General features: G+C 39.2%; 9 non-coding genes and 1 pseudogene across 9 annotated transcripts; all 10 read right to left on the bottom strand.

The window, feature by feature from the left end:
- Positions 1–34: 34 nt before the first annotated feature.
- On the bottom strand, positions 35–153 carry LOC132137876 (5S ribosomal RNA). The gene has a single exon (XR_009432194.1). It is a non-coding gene; the product is annotated as a 5S ribosomal RNA (ribosomal RNA).
- Positions 154–706: 553 nt separating this feature from the next.
- On the bottom strand, positions 707–815 carry LOC132139026 (5S ribosomal RNA; annotated as a pseudogene).
- An 84-nt stretch (positions 816–899) lies between these two features.
- On the bottom strand, positions 900–1,018 carry LOC132139288 (5S ribosomal RNA). Its single transcript, XR_009433513.1, has one exon. It is a non-coding gene; the product is annotated as a 5S ribosomal RNA (ribosomal RNA).
- Positions 1,019–1,587: 569 nt separating this feature from the next.
- On the bottom strand, positions 1,588–1,706 carry LOC132138686 (5S ribosomal RNA). The gene has a single exon (XR_009432970.1). It is a non-coding gene; the product is annotated as a 5S ribosomal RNA (ribosomal RNA).
- An 84-nt stretch (positions 1,707–1,790) lies between these two features.
- LOC132139277 (5S ribosomal RNA) lies at positions 1,791–1,909 on the bottom strand. Its single transcript, XR_009433502.1, has one exon. It is a non-coding gene; the product is annotated as a 5S ribosomal RNA (ribosomal RNA).
- Positions 1,910–7,022: 5,113 nt separating this feature from the next.
- On the bottom strand, positions 7,023–7,141 carry LOC132137802 (5S ribosomal RNA). The gene has a single exon (XR_009432123.1). It is a non-coding gene; the product is annotated as a 5S ribosomal RNA (ribosomal RNA).
- Positions 7,142–8,214: 1,073 nt separating this feature from the next.
- On the bottom strand, positions 8,215–8,333 carry LOC132138628 (5S ribosomal RNA). Its single transcript, XR_009432914.1, has one exon. It is a non-coding gene; the product is annotated as a 5S ribosomal RNA (ribosomal RNA).
- Positions 8,334–8,417: 84 nt separating this feature from the next.
- Positions 8,418–8,536, bottom strand: LOC132137701 (5S ribosomal RNA). The gene has a single exon (XR_009432027.1). It is a non-coding gene; the product is annotated as a 5S ribosomal RNA (ribosomal RNA).
- Positions 8,537–9,097: 561 nt separating this feature from the next.
- LOC132138676 (5S ribosomal RNA) lies at positions 9,098–9,216 on the bottom strand. The gene has a single exon (XR_009432960.1). It is a non-coding gene; the product is annotated as a 5S ribosomal RNA (ribosomal RNA).
- A 5,446-nt stretch (positions 9,217–14,662) lies between these two features.
- On the bottom strand, positions 14,663–14,781 carry LOC132138034 (5S ribosomal RNA). Its single transcript, XR_009432346.1, has one exon. It is a non-coding gene; the product is annotated as a 5S ribosomal RNA (ribosomal RNA).
- Between the last annotated feature and the right edge of the window lie 50 nt (positions 14,782–14,831).

Here is a 14,831-nt window from a genome sequence, read left to right as displayed (position 1 = left end):
CAGTTCATTATATAAGTTCGGAATAAAACCCAAAAGCTTACAGCACCTGGTATTCCGAGGCGGTCTCCCATCCAAGTACTAACCAGGCCCAAACCTGCTTAGCTTCCGAGATCAGACGAGATCGGGCATAGCCAGGTTGGTATGGCCGTAAGCAAAAGCTGCTGCAAAGAGAGGGCTAATTAAAGATCAGCCACTGTAATCTCCAGTACATTATATAAATAGGGACGAAAACCCAAAAGCTTACAGCACCTGGCAATCCCAGGCGGTCTCCCATCCAAGTAGTAACCAGAACCAAACATGCTAAGATTCAGACATCGGGCATTGACTTTTTTTTTTTTTTGCACGATTATTATATAATTAGTGAAAAAATTCCAAAAAGTAAAAAAATTTGAAAAATTTCCAAAAAGCTTTCAGCACCTGGTATTCCCAGGCGGTTTCCCATCCAAGTACTAAACAGGCATAGCCAGGTATGGCCGTAAGCGAAGGCTGCTGCAGAGAGAGGGCTATTTAAAGATCAGCCACTCTAATCTCCAGTTCAATATATAAGTAGGGAAGAAAACCCAAAAGCTTACAGCACCTGGTATTATTCTCAGGCAGTCTCCCATCCAAGTAATAACCAGAACCAAACATTCTAAGATTCAGAGATCTGGCATTGACTCTTTTTTTTTTTCAAGATTATTACATAACTAATGAAAATTTTCCAAAAAGCTTACAGCACCTGGTATTCCCAGGCGGTCTCCCATCCAAGTACTAACCAAGCCCAAACCTGCTTAGCTTCCGAGATCAGACATAGCCAGGTTGGTATGGCCGTAAGCGAAAGCTGCTGCAAAGAGAGGGCTATTTAAAGATCAGACACTCTAATCTCCAGTTCATTATATAAGTTCGGAATAAAACCCAAAAGCTTACAGCACCTGGTATTCCCAGGCGGTCTCCCATCCAAGTACTAACCAGGCCCAAACCTGCTTAGCTTCCGAGATCAGACGAGATCGGGCATAGCCAGGTTGGTATGGCCGTAAGCGAAAGCTGCTGCAAAGAGAGGGCTAATTAAAGATCAGCCACTGTAATCTCCAGTACATTATATAAATAGGGACGAAAACCCTAAAGCTTAAAGCACCTGGCAATCCCAGGCGGTCTCCCATCCAAGTAGTAACCAGAACCAAACATGCTAAGATTCAGACATCGGGCATTGACTTTTTTTTTTTTTTTTTTTTTTTTTTTGCACGATTATTATATAATTAGTGAAAAAATTCCAAAAAGTAAAAAAATGTGAAAAATTTCCAAAAAGCTTTCAGCACCTGGTATTCCCAGGCGGTTTCCCATCCAAGTACTAACCAGGCATAGCCAGGTATGGCCGTAAGCGAAGGCTGCTGCAGAGAGAGGGCTATTTAAAGATCAGACACTCTAATCTCCAGTTCAATATATAAGTAGGGAAGAAAACCCAAAAGCTTACAGCACCTGGTATTATTCTCAGGCAGTCTCCCATCCAAGTAATAACCAGAACCAAACATTCTAAGATTCAGAGATCTGGCATTGACTCTTTTTTTTTTTTTTCAAGATTATTACATAACTAATGAAAATTTTCCAAAAAGCTTACAGCACCTGGTATTCCCAGGCGGTCTCCCATCCAAGTACTAACCAAGCCCAAACCTGCTTAGCTTCCGAGATTAGACGAGATCAGGCATAGCCAGGTTGGTATGGCCGTAAGCGAAAGCTGCTGCAAAGAGAGGGCTATTTAAAGATCAGACACTCTAATCTCCAGTTCATTATATAAGTTCGGAATAAAACCCAAAAGCTTACAGCACCTGGTATTCCCAGGCGGTCTCCCATCCAAGTACTAACCAGGCCCAAACCTGCTTAGCTTCCGAGATCAGACGAGATCGGGCATAGCCAGGTTGGTATGGCCGTAAGCGAAAGCTGCTGCAAAGAGAGGGCTAATTAAAGATCAGCCACTGTAATCTCCAGTACATTATATAAATAGGGACGAAAACCCAAAAGCTTACAGCACCTGGCAATCCCAGGCGGTCTCCCATCCAAGTAGTAACCAGAACCAAACATGCTAAGATTCAGACATCGGGCATTGACTCTTTTTTCTTTTTTTTTTTTTTGCACGATTATTATACAATTAGTGAAAAAATTCCAAAAAGTAAAAAAATGTGAAAAATTTCCAAAAAGCTTTCAGCACCTGGTATTCCCAGGCGGTTTCCCATCCAAGTACTAACCAGGCATAGCCAGGTATGGCCGTAAGCGAAGGCTGCTGCAGAGAGAGGGCTATTTAATGCTAATGCTTTTTATATTATATTTTTCCCCGTCTTTCATTATGTACATCTCAGGCAAATCCTGTTGTTTTTTCTTTACACAACTCTTTTCTATAACATTCACCCATTTCGATGGTAGACTTGCTTTAATTCTTTCATATATATTGTTCACCTTTACTCTGCTCTCCATGCCATCCAACTCACACACTGAGTCATATATACAGTTATTTCTAAGAAAACCTGGAATAACTTCATAAATAATATCTTTCACTTGCCTTATTCCGGCTTCTAAGAATTTGGGCTCATACAATGTTTTATTATTGTGTTTAAATTTCTCGTTTAAAAACAAAGGCAAATTTATAAATGTGTGCACCTCTGTGCAATCATACTCTGCTTTTGGCAGGAATTGCCTCCATCACCTCCCTGTATATGTCTGGCATTCCCACAGTCATTGACTGTTTAAAGCCCATATACCACCCATACTCTCCCATTCTTCCAACATCATCAATGTATTTCTTTAAGAATTCTCTCCAACCAAACTCCCATCTTCCTTCCATATATTTTTTAACAGTTTTTATTCTTATTGCCAACTTTTTTGTTTCTAAATCAATCAGCTTTAGTCCACCTTCCTGTTTCCTCGCCACCAATGTTTTTTGTGCAATTTTAACTCCCTTCCCTTCCCATATAAAATCTTGTACAATTTTATTTAACTCATTCATCACCCACTCAGGCATTTCAATTACACTCATTACATATACGCATACCGACAGCATAAGATTATTAACCACAATTATTTTCCCTTTTATCCTTAATTTTCTTCCTTTCCATGCAATACAAACTGTTCTTATCTTATTTATCACCCCAGCCCATGTTATATTCCTTGCCTCCTTTGAATCTACCCCCAAATATACACCCAACACTTTCATGTACTTTTCCTCAACCCACACACCTACATCAGCTCTTTCTACTTCTCCTATATACATTATTTCAGATTTTTCTCTATTTATTTTCGCCCCTGATGCCTTTCCATATTTTTCTACCAACTCTAAGACTTTTTCCACACTGCTTATTTCCCTTACTGTCACTGTTGTGTCATCGGCATACTGGTTAATTACACACTTCCCTCCATATGGCAACTCAATTCCTCTTATTCTCTTGTCTCTCTTAATTAATGATGCCAAAGGTTCAATGGAAAGGGCGTATAATAAAGCAGATAGCGGGCACCCTTGCCGCACTGACCTTCCCACATCAAATGTATCCGTCAATATTCCATTCACCTTTACACAGCTTCTTGCACTTCCATACAATCTCCTCACCCATCCTACCATTCTCTCCCCAAAACCAAACTTTTCTAAGACCTTAAATAAAAACTTGTATTCGACCCTATCAAAGGCCTTGTTCCAGTCTATCCCCAACACTATCCCACCCTTCCCATCCCTCGTCATATACTCAATCACATCTCTGATTGTTCCAATTGTATCTGCTATATCTCTTCCAGGAATGCTGTAGCTTTGTGTTGGCTGAATAATGTCTCCTATTACTCTTTTCATCCTATTTGCTAAAACTTTGGTAAGTATTTTGTAGTCTGTGTTCAACAAGCTAATCGGCCTATAATTTTCTAAATCTAATTTATTCCCCTTTTTAAAAACTAGTGTTATCACTCCCTCTACCATTTTACTTTGTATTATTTCTGTTCTCTCCATTCTCTTATATACTTCCACTAAAATTGGTGCTACATCATTTTTATATAATTTATACCATTCTGTCCCTATCCCATCACTTCCTGGGCTTTTCCCACTTCTTAAACCTTCTATTGCAGCTATAACCTCTTCTTCCTCTATCTCTCTATCACACCATCTCTTTTCTTCTTCTCCTAGCTCCCTCTCTACACACTTCAATACTTCCTCTATACTTGTCTCATCCACACACCCTCTCATATACAACTCACCATAAAACTCTTGCACCCTCTCCAATATCTCTACATAGTCCGTTATTATCTCTCTCTTTTTTGAATATATTTCATGGATATATGTCTTACTTTGCCTTCTTTTTTCTAAACCCAGGAAATACCCTGTGCACTTTTCTCCTTCCAGTGCATATTTCGCCTTACTTCTTAAAATTGCTCCTTTGCATTTTTCCCTCTCATATCTCTCTAACCTCATATTCACTTCTATATATTTTTCCATGCAATATCCTTCTTCATCATCTACTCTGCTGAGTTCTATCCTCACTTGGTCTCTGAGCTCCCTTTCCTCTTTCATCATCCTCTCTTTTCTTTTCTTGCTATACTTTATGCTTAAAGCTTTAATTTTATTTTTTACCTCCTCCCATCTCTTACCAATGTCATTATTGAATTCATCTTCCTCCCAGCATTCCTCCAACCACTGATTTTCCTGAAGTAGTAACACTTTCATCTGTTGTCTATACTCCTCTTCTTCAATATACCCTGCATTTAGTATCCACAACCCTCCACCCACCTCTCTCCTTCCGACTTTGATTCTAAATCTAACCCCATCATGATCACTAAAGTTATTCCTCTGATGTCTTATTTCATCAATATAGATTATGGTATCTCCCTGCGTAATCACTAGATCAATCCTACTCTGTTTTAATATCCCTTCTCTCATCTGTCTCCTTGTGAACTCTCTCTTCTCTGGATTCTCATGTCTCCATACATCTAGTAATCCCTTATCTCTCATTACTTCCAATAACATTAATCTTGATTTTTCCCACCTGAAACTCCCTCCTTTCCCAACATCCAATCTACTACATATAATGTTAAAATCGCCTACTATTATGCACCTTCCAACAATTAGATCCTTTAGTTCTTCAATACAACACCTCTTATCATTTTCCACATTGGGAACATATATATTAATTAATCTGAATTCAATACCTTTGAATTTAAATTCTATAACTAAAATTCTCCCTACCTGGTCTCTGTACACCTGCCTTACATTTTCAATCCTATCTTTTTTAATCATTATTGCTACACCCCTTGCATTTCTTGCACCATTATTAAAGTATATATCTCCCTTCCATACATCCTTTACTTCTCTCACTTTTCCATCATCCCAATTCGTTTCTTGAATACAAATTATATCACTCCTATACGTAAATTTTAACTCCTTCAACTTGTTAATATTCCTTAACCCATTTGCATTTACTGAAGTAACAGAAACCATGCCAGCAACCCAAAGAAAAATATATTACTTTTTAAACCAAAACATCTAATACCATTTCAGAATTCACGTACCAGAGCGTTGTTCTTTTATCAGTTCAATTCTGTCCTTGTCTCTCTCCGCCTTTCTTTTGACAGTCAGTTTTTGTAGTGTTGTCTGCATTCTTTGAGGAATCTTACTTTCCTTCTTTTGAGGTACTGCTTGTTGCTCTACCTTTTTCTCTTTTTTAGTTCCCACTAGCTTTATATCCTCTTCATACTCTTCCTCCTCTTCATCCTGCTTCTCCTCCTCTTCTTCCTTCTCCTCCATCCTTTCCTCATCATCGGCCTCCTCACCAGCTGTTCCAGCTCTCTGTCCCCTTCCAGCTCCATCCTGTCCATTACCGCTTTCTCCTCCATCTTTTGTAAATTCCATGTCATCCTCGCTCACTGTGCTTTGCTTCTCTGTTTAATCGTCCTCCCTCCTCTCATCGTCTTCACTTTGTTCACCCTCCTCCTCTATCACTCTCTCTGTTTGCTCTCCACACTCCCTTGCATAGTGGCCTACCTTGCCACATGAAAAACACTTAAACTCTGGGCATTCTCGAAACAAATGCCCTGTTTTAATGCACAACCTGCATACACGCACCTGCCTGTCGTGTATAACACGAAAGTACTCTGTGCCTCTTAATGTTTCAAACCTGGTTGAATATGGGAGTGAGCGAACTTCATCAGTGAACCGGACTTTTAAGAATCTCGTTTCATCTAAAATGTCAGTTCCTGGCCATACCCGGCGCTTAATGGCAGACAGTGGTTTAACTCCCCATTCTTCCAGTTTTGCAAAAATCTTCTGATCTTCCAAATAAACTGGCAGGTTAATAAATGACACTACCATTTCATTGTTCACTATGTCTCTGGCGTGCACCATTGCTCCTTTTACTCTAACACCGTCCATCAGTTTACTCTTTGCCATATCATCCTTCATTGTAAGTTCGTATGACATTTCTCCTCTCACTCTGCATCCCACCACTTCTCCACACTCCTTCTTTACACCTCTTAATAAGTCCATCATAGAGATTTTTTCTGTTCCTGCCACTTCAACTTCCACAGTCAACTCTTTGGAATATTTCTCATGGTGTTCTCCACATACCTCTTTTCTGATATTCCTCCTTTCATCGCTTGCATGCATGGAAGTTTGATGTCCTTTTCCGCTGTCATTATCCATGCTTTGTCCATTGTTCATTTGTCCGGCTTTCATTTTGAGTTCTTTGTTTGCTGCCATGCTTTCTATTTCCATCACAAAAATAAAACTGTATTTGATGGTCCCCCAAACAGCAAAGGCTGCTGGGGGAACACTGTAGACACAAAATAAACTTTAACTTTTGAAGACAGGGGTTATTCCAAAAAATAAAAACAAATTTAAATACTGTTTTAGATGTAAAGTTTCTCTGTTTGCTCTTTCACCAAGTCACTTCCTGGACTGTACCACTATCGGGCGTGCTCAGGGTGGTATGGCCGTAAGCGAAAGCTGCTGCAAAGAGAGGGCTATTTAAAGATCAGACACTCTAATCTCCAGTTCATTATATAAGTTCGGAATAAAACCCAAAAGCTTACAGCACCTGGTATTCCCAGGCGGTCTCCCATCCAAGTACTAACCAGGCCCAAACCTGCTTAGCTTCCGAGATCAGACGAGATCAGGCATAGCCAGGTTGGTATGGCCGTAAGCGAAAGCTGCTGCAAAGAGAGGGCTATTTAAAGATCAGCCACGCTAATCTCCAGTTCAATATATAAGTAGGGACGAAAACCCAAAAGCTTACAGCACCTGGCAATCCCAGGCGGTCTCCCATCCAAGTAGTAACCAGAACCAAACATGCTAAGATTCAGACATCGGGCATTGACTCTTTTTTGTTTTGTTTTTTTTGTTTTTTTGCACGATTATTATATAATTAGTGAAAAAATTCCAAAAAGTAAAAAAATTTGAAAAATTTCCAAAAAGCTTTCAGCACCTGGTATTCCCAGGCGGTTTCCCATCCAAGTACTGACCAGGCATAGCCAGGTATGGCCGTAAGCGAAGGCTGCTGCAGAGAGAGGGCTATTTAAAGATCAGCCACTCTAATCTCCAGTTCAATATATAAGTAGGGAAGAAAACCCAAAAGCTTACAGCACCTGGTATTATTCTCAGGCAGTCTCCCATCCAAGTAATAACCAGAACCAAACATGCTAAGATTCAGACATCGGGCATTGACTCTTTTTTTTTTTTTTTTTTTGCACGATTATTATATAATTAGTGAAAAAATTCCAAAAAGTAAAAAAATTTGAAAAATTTCCAAAAAGCTTTCAGCACCTGGTATTCCCAGGCGGTTTCCCATCCAAGTACTAACCAGGCATAGCCAGGTATGGCCGTAAGCGAAGGCTGCTGCAGAGAGAGGGCTATTTAAAGATCAGCCACTCTAATCTCCAGTTCAATATATAAGTAGGGAAGAAAACCCAAAAGCTTACAGCACCTGGTATTATTCTCAGGCAGTTTCCCATCCAAGTACTAACCAGGCATAGCCAGGTATGGCCGTAAGCGAAGGCTGCTGCAGAGAGAGGGCTATTTAAAGATCAGCCACTCTAATCTCCAGTTCAATATATAAGTAGGGAAGAAAACCCAAAAGCTTACAGCACCTGGTATTATTCTCAGGCAGTCTCCCATCCAAGTAATAACCAGAACCAAACATTCTAAGATTCAGAGATCTGGCATTGACTCTTTTTTTTTTTTTTCAAGATTATTACATAACTAATGAAAATTTTCCAAAATGCTTACAGCACCTGGTATTCCCAGGCAGTCTCCCATCCAAGTACTAACCAAGCCCAAACCTGCTTAGCTTCCGAGATCAGACGAGATCAGGCATAGCCAGGTTGGTATGGCCGTAAGCGAAAGCTGCTGCAAAGAGAGGGCTATTTAAAGATCAGACACTCTAATCTCCAGTTCATTATATAAGTTCGGAATAAAACCCAAAAGCTTACAGCACCTGGTATTCCCAGGCGGTCTCCCATCCAAGTACTAACCAGGCCCAAACCTGCTTAGCTTCCGAGATCAGACGAGATCGGGCATAGCCAGGTTGGTATGGCCGTAAACGAAAGCTGCTGCAAAGAGAGGGCTAATAAAAGATCAGCCACTGTAATCTCCAGTACATTATATAAATAGGGACGAAAACCCAAAAGCTTACAGCACCTGGCAATCCCAGGCGGTCTCCCATCCAAGTAGTAACCAGAACCAAACATGCTAAGATTCAGACATCGGGCATTGACTCTTTTTTTTTTTTTTTTTTGCACGATTATTATATAATTAGTGAAAAAATTCCAAAAAGTAAAAAAATTTGAAAAATTTCCAAAAAGCTTTCAGCACCTGGTATTCCCAGGCGGTTTCCCATCCAAGTACTAACCAGGCATAGCCAGGTATGGCCGTAAGCGAAGGCTGCTGCAGAGAGAGGGCTATTTAAAGATCAGCCACTCTAATCTCCAGTTCAATATATAAGTAGGGAAGAAAACCCAAAAGCTTACAGCACCTGGTATTATTCTCAGGCAGTCTCCCATCCAAGTAATAACCAGAACCAAACATTCTAAGATTCAGAGATCTGGCATTGACTCTTTTTTTTTTTTTCAAGATTATTACATAACTAATGAAAATTTTCCAAAAAGCTTACAGCACCTGGTATTCCCAGTCGGTCTCCCATCCAAGTACTAACCAAGCCCAAACCTGCTTAGCTTCCGAGATCAGACGAGATCAGGCATAGCCAGGTTGGCATGGCCGTAAGCGAAAGCTGCTGCAAAGAGAGGGCTATTTAAAGATCAGACACTCTAATCTCCAGTTCATTATATAAGTTCGGAATAAAACCCAAAAGCTTACAGCACCTGGTATTCGCAGGCGGTCTCCCATCCAAGTACTAACCAGGCCCAAACCTGCTTAGCTTCCGAGATCAGACGAGATCCGGCATAGCCTTTTTTTTTTTTTTTTTTTTTTTTTATTGAAGAAATTAATCAATTCAAACATACATATCAATTATTCACATACAAAAGTACATAAGATTCTTTCTTTGACATAAAAAATTCCTAAAATCTTGAATTGACAGACATCTTACTTACAATTTAAAGAAAGAAGTCATTAAATATTTTAATCTTTTAAAAATGAAAATTCAATCCCCAGCTCTTTGAAGACCTTTAACACCTCCTGAGTAAAAATATTATAAAAAACATCAATCGTTTCCTCCAATTTAAAATAATAAAACAGACATCCAACATATTTTTCAACTTTTCTCCTAAACACATTCCATACATCAATTAAAGCATCGTCCTTTTTCACCACCACTCTTCTTTCCCATATCGCAATTTTCATCAGCATCACAAGTAAATTAATCAGCTTCTCATGTTTACATTTCTCATTAATGCCCAACATTAACACCTTTTCCCACTCAAGGTTTCCATTTCCCTCTCCTCTCAAAATTAAAATCATGCTTTTACATCTCTCATTAAAATCTTTCAGCTTATCACAATATAAAAACAAGTGTAAAAACCCTTCATCTGCATCTTGGCATACTTTACATATTGCACTTTCCTCCATCCCAATTTTGCTTAAAATCACATCTGTGAACACTGCTTTGTTCCTGGTAAAATATTCCATATTCTCCAGTTTAGTCTGTACAATTTTCCCATTTATATTCCCCCATATTTTCTCTTCTGTTACACCATTGAACATCAGTAGCCAGTATTCATTTACAACAGGTTTCTTGAAAACCACATCTCTAAAAAAACAATAAAACATTTTCACAGTACATTCTTTAAAAGCACACAATTCCCCCCCCCATATTTACATACACATCTTTTCCTTGATTTTCTTCTTCCAGATTTTCAATTCTCTTTATCCATTCTTTAGGTATAGCATTCTTAATTAAATCATATTTGTTTGTAATCTCTTGTCTGCTATAATCCTCCTTTGCCTCCTCCATCACATCCACAATGTATTGCACTGGTAAAAAGCCCTCTTTGAATTCATATAAAACATCTCTGACTTTCATGATTCCAACATCCCACCATTTCTTAAAAAAAACCTGCTTCCCTTGATTTAAAATGCAGTTGTTTAAGAATAAAGGCTGATTTAAAATGTTCTCTCTACCTTGTGGCTTAAAATGCACATTATCTAAAAATTTTCCCCATGCTCTCATCAGTTCTTTATAAAATTCTGGCAGCCCCTCCGTCATCCAATTTTTTGTTTTCATCCATAAAATGTTGTCCCCCAGATTAAAATGACTACACTTGTTTAAAAAATGCCCCATTGTTCTTTTCCATGCTGCTTTATTTTCTTCGTCTAGATATTTGCTTATGATTTTCACCCTTAAACTGTTCTTTCTTTGCTCCACGTCCATTAGCCCTAGCCCCCCCTTCCCCACTGCTCCTATTAAAGTGTTATATGCAATTCTCGGTGGCTTTCCTTCCCATAAAAAATCTAAAAAACATTTTTTCAGCCTTTTTTCTGTCCACAACGGCATTGAAGCCACATATAAAATATGCCATAACTTAGAAACCATTAAAACATTCAAAATTAAAACCCTCCCCTTCAAAGTTAAGGACATTAATCTCCAAAAATTCAACCTTCTCTCGACCCCTCCTAACATCTCCTCCCACATAATTTCTTCTGCTTTGGTTTCATCCCTCCCCATTAAAACACCTAAAATCTTTATTTCATTCATTTCCTTAAAATTAAAGTGCGCCGTTAAAACCTCACTTCCCCCGAATCTCATGTATACTGTTTTATCCTCGTTCACTTTAGCCCCTGATCCCCTGCAAAATGTTTGTACTATTTTAATTGCTTCCCTTACACTCAACAGATCTTGCAGCAATAGCGTAGTATCATCAGCGTATTGAAATATTTTATTCTCTCCTCCCTCTATGCCTATTCCTTTTATTCTCCCTTCCTGTTCTACCATTAACCCAAGTGGTTCCGCAACTAAAGCATATAAAAGTGCCGACAACGGCCAACCCTGTCTAATTGATCTTGTTAATTTAAAACACTCTGTTAAAAACCCATTACATTTTACTCTCGTTACAGCACCTTTATATAAAATCTTAACCCATTTAATAAAATTTCCTCCAAAACCAAAACTATTCAAAACTCCAAATAAAAAATCATGCTCTACCCTGTCAAAAGCCTTCTCAAAGTCCAAACTGATTATAAAACCATCTTTCTTCTTTTCATTAATATATCTTATGGTATCTTTTATGCTCATTGTTGTATCCGCAATGTCTCTTCCTTTAATACTGTAAGCTTGGTTTGTTTGAATTATTGTGGGCATCACTTCTTTTAATCTGTTAGCTAAAACTTTTGATAAAATCTTCAAATCAGTGTTAAGCATTGTTATTGGCCTATAATTCTTTAACTCCACTTTGTCTCCTTTCCTTTTATATATCAGCTTCATTAATCCCATTCCCATCCTTTCGTTCATCTCACCTTTACTAAAAATCTCGTCAAATACTTCTTTTAAGATAGTTGTTAAAACATCTTTAAAAACAATGTAAAACTCACTCCCCAACCCATCTATCCCTGGACTTTTTCTTTTGTTTAATCCAATTATTGCTCTTTTTATTTCTTCTTCTCTTACTTCATCATCACACTCTTTTTTATCCACTTCTCCTACTCTGGCTTTTATTTGCTTCAGTAATTCCACTTTTTCTTCTTCTTTTACCCCCTCTGTACAGAATAAGTTCTCATAGTATGATTTTATTTCCTCTAAAATGTCCGCATTTTCTTCTACTATTCTCCCATTTTTGCCCCTTATTTCTTAAATCATGTCTGCTTTCCCTCTTCTTTTCTCTAGATCAAAGAAAAACTTTGTGCACTTCTCCCCCTCCACTGTATATTTTGCTTTACTTCTTAATTTTGCAGCTTCATATTTCTCCTCTTCCATTTCCTTCAGTCTACCTTCTATTTCTTTTATTTTCTCTATGCTTTTTTCTGTCTTGTCCAGTTCCTTATTTAAGTTTTGTCTTAGCTCTCTTTCCTTATTTTTCTTACATTTATTAATTAACTTGCAATAGGTTATTGTAAACTTTTTTACCAGATAAAAATAACAAAAACAATAACATCTTCGCCTTGGCATTTTTCCTTCACTTTTTCAAATTTACCCATGTCCATCAGTCCCCTTGCATTAAAAGTAACACAACTTAATACCATTAAAAAGAAAAATAAATACCTAAAAACCATTACTTTCCATCTTCTCCCTCCAGCCCTCTTAACACTTCATATCTGTTTACAGTTTTCACTCGACCCCTTGTCATTATCTTTTTTCTAGCATTTCCCACATTTGGTTTTACCTTTAATGTTCGTCTTCTTATTTGTCCTCATCCCTCTCTGTCTATCTCCATGTTATCCATCCTCGTTTCTTCTTCACTGTCCATTTCTTTGTTTTGATCATTCATTCCTTGTACATCTCCGTCCACGTCATCCAGAAGTTTTTTAACACTGTCCGATATTTCAATTTCCGTCCATTGGGTGTCCTGTTCTGTTAAATGTTCCTTGTCTGCATCATTTACTTTCTCTCCTTCTTTCTCTCTGTTGCTCGCTCTTTCTTCTGTTTCGTTTTGTTGCAATCCGTCTTCCTCTTGTCCTTCATCAGTTTCTCTTTCCTCTTCACTGTTTCTTTCATGCACCTGTCCGTCCAACTGAAGTTCCATACCTCCTTCCTCTCCTTCCATCCAACATTCACATTTATTTAAAACTTCTTGACACCCTGGGCATCTGACAGCATTGCAATCTCTTGCAAAGTGTCCCCTCTCCTCGCAAATACGGCACTTAAAATCTGGGCAGTCTTTCAGCAGGTGTCCAGGGCTCATGCACAGCCTACAGGTCTTCACCTGATGGCTGTGCATCACCCTAAAATACTGCTGCCCTTCTGCTGTTTCCAGCTTTGTGCTATATGGCAACGATGCCACATCTTTGGGGAATCTCACTTTTAGGAACCTTGTTCCGTCTTCTATGTCAGTGCCCGGGTAGCATCTTCTTTTTATCTGTGAAATGGGATTAACTCCCCATCCTTCCAATTTAGCTAAAATTTCTTTGTCATCAATATAGACGGGCAGGTGCATGAAGGAAACAACATAATCTCTGTTTTGCAAATTTTTTACCTCACAGTTCACTCCTTTTATCATCAGTCCATCAGTCAGTTTGTCACATGTTTCTTCTTTCTCCATTGTTAATTCATATTCTTTCCCTTGTCTTGGCCTTAGTGCCAGGATTTTCCCATGTCCAAATTGTTTTGATACAGCCTTGATGATATCCTCTGCTCTCACCTCGATCACATTCTCTACATTCACAATCACTGTAGCCTCTTTTAGATAGTTTCTTTCAAGAAATTTCTCCCTCGTGCCTTGGTTATTCCCATTCCCAGCTCGTAGTCGATTTCCCAGTCCAGTGTCATTTACCGATCGTGTCTCTCCGCCAAATCCAGTATCGTTTGCCATGCGTCTCTCTCCAGCCAGTCCAGTATCGTTTGCCATGCGTCTCTCTCCAGCCAGTCTAGTGTCGTTTGCCATGCGTCTCTCTCCAGCCAGTCCAGTATCGTTTGCCATGCGTCTCTCTCCAGCCAGTCCAGTATCGTTTGCCATGCGTCTCTCTCCAGCCAGTCTAGTGTCGTTTGCCATGCGTCTCTCTCCGCCAAATCCAGTATCGTTTGCCATGCGTCTCTCTCCAGCCAGTCCAGTATCGTTTGCCATACGTGTCTCTCCAGCCGGTCCTGTGTCGTCATCCATTAATCCGTCCATTTTAAGAAAAAAAACAAAAAACAGAGAAACCACCCTCCAGCCAGCAAAAAGCTGCTGTTAGGTGGTTTAAAACTGAAAAACCACACAAAAAACTGAACTAAAGTCCAAAAACAACTTACAAACAAACACAAACAGAAAAATCAAAATGGAGGAGAGCCTTCCTCTCCCAACTGCAGCCAACACTTCCTGTAGCTCTCTAGCGCCCTCAGGTTGGTTTGGCCGTAAGCGAAAGCTGCTGCAAAGAGAGGGCTAATTAAAGATCAGCCACTGTAATCTCCAGTACATTATATAAATAGGGACGAAAACCCAAAAGCTTACAGCACCTGGCAATCCCAGGCGGTCTCCCATCCAAGTAGTAACCAGAACCAAACATGCTAAGATTCAGACATCGGGCATTGAATCTTTTTTTTTTTTTCAAGATTATTACATAACTAATGACAATTTTCCAAAAAGCTTACAGCACCTGGTATTCCCAGGCGGTCTCCCATCCAAGTACTAACCAAGCCCAAACCTGCTTAGCTTCCGAGATCAGACGAGATCAGGCATAGCCAGGTTGGTATGGCCGTAAGCGAAAGCTGCTGCAAAGAGAGGGCTAATTAAAGATCAGCCACTGTAATCTC

The sequence above is a fragment of the Carassius carassius genome, unplaced genomic scaffold, assembly GCF_963082965.1.
Source record: "Carassius carassius unplaced genomic scaffold, fCarCar2.1 SCAFFOLD_57, whole genome shotgun sequence".
Taxonomy (NCBI): Eukaryota; Metazoa; Chordata; class Actinopteri; order Cypriniformes; family Cyprinidae; genus Carassius; species Carassius carassius.
The sequence above is the reverse complement of the archived record's forward strand: the minus strand, read 5'-3'. Positions and strand labels throughout refer to the sequence as shown.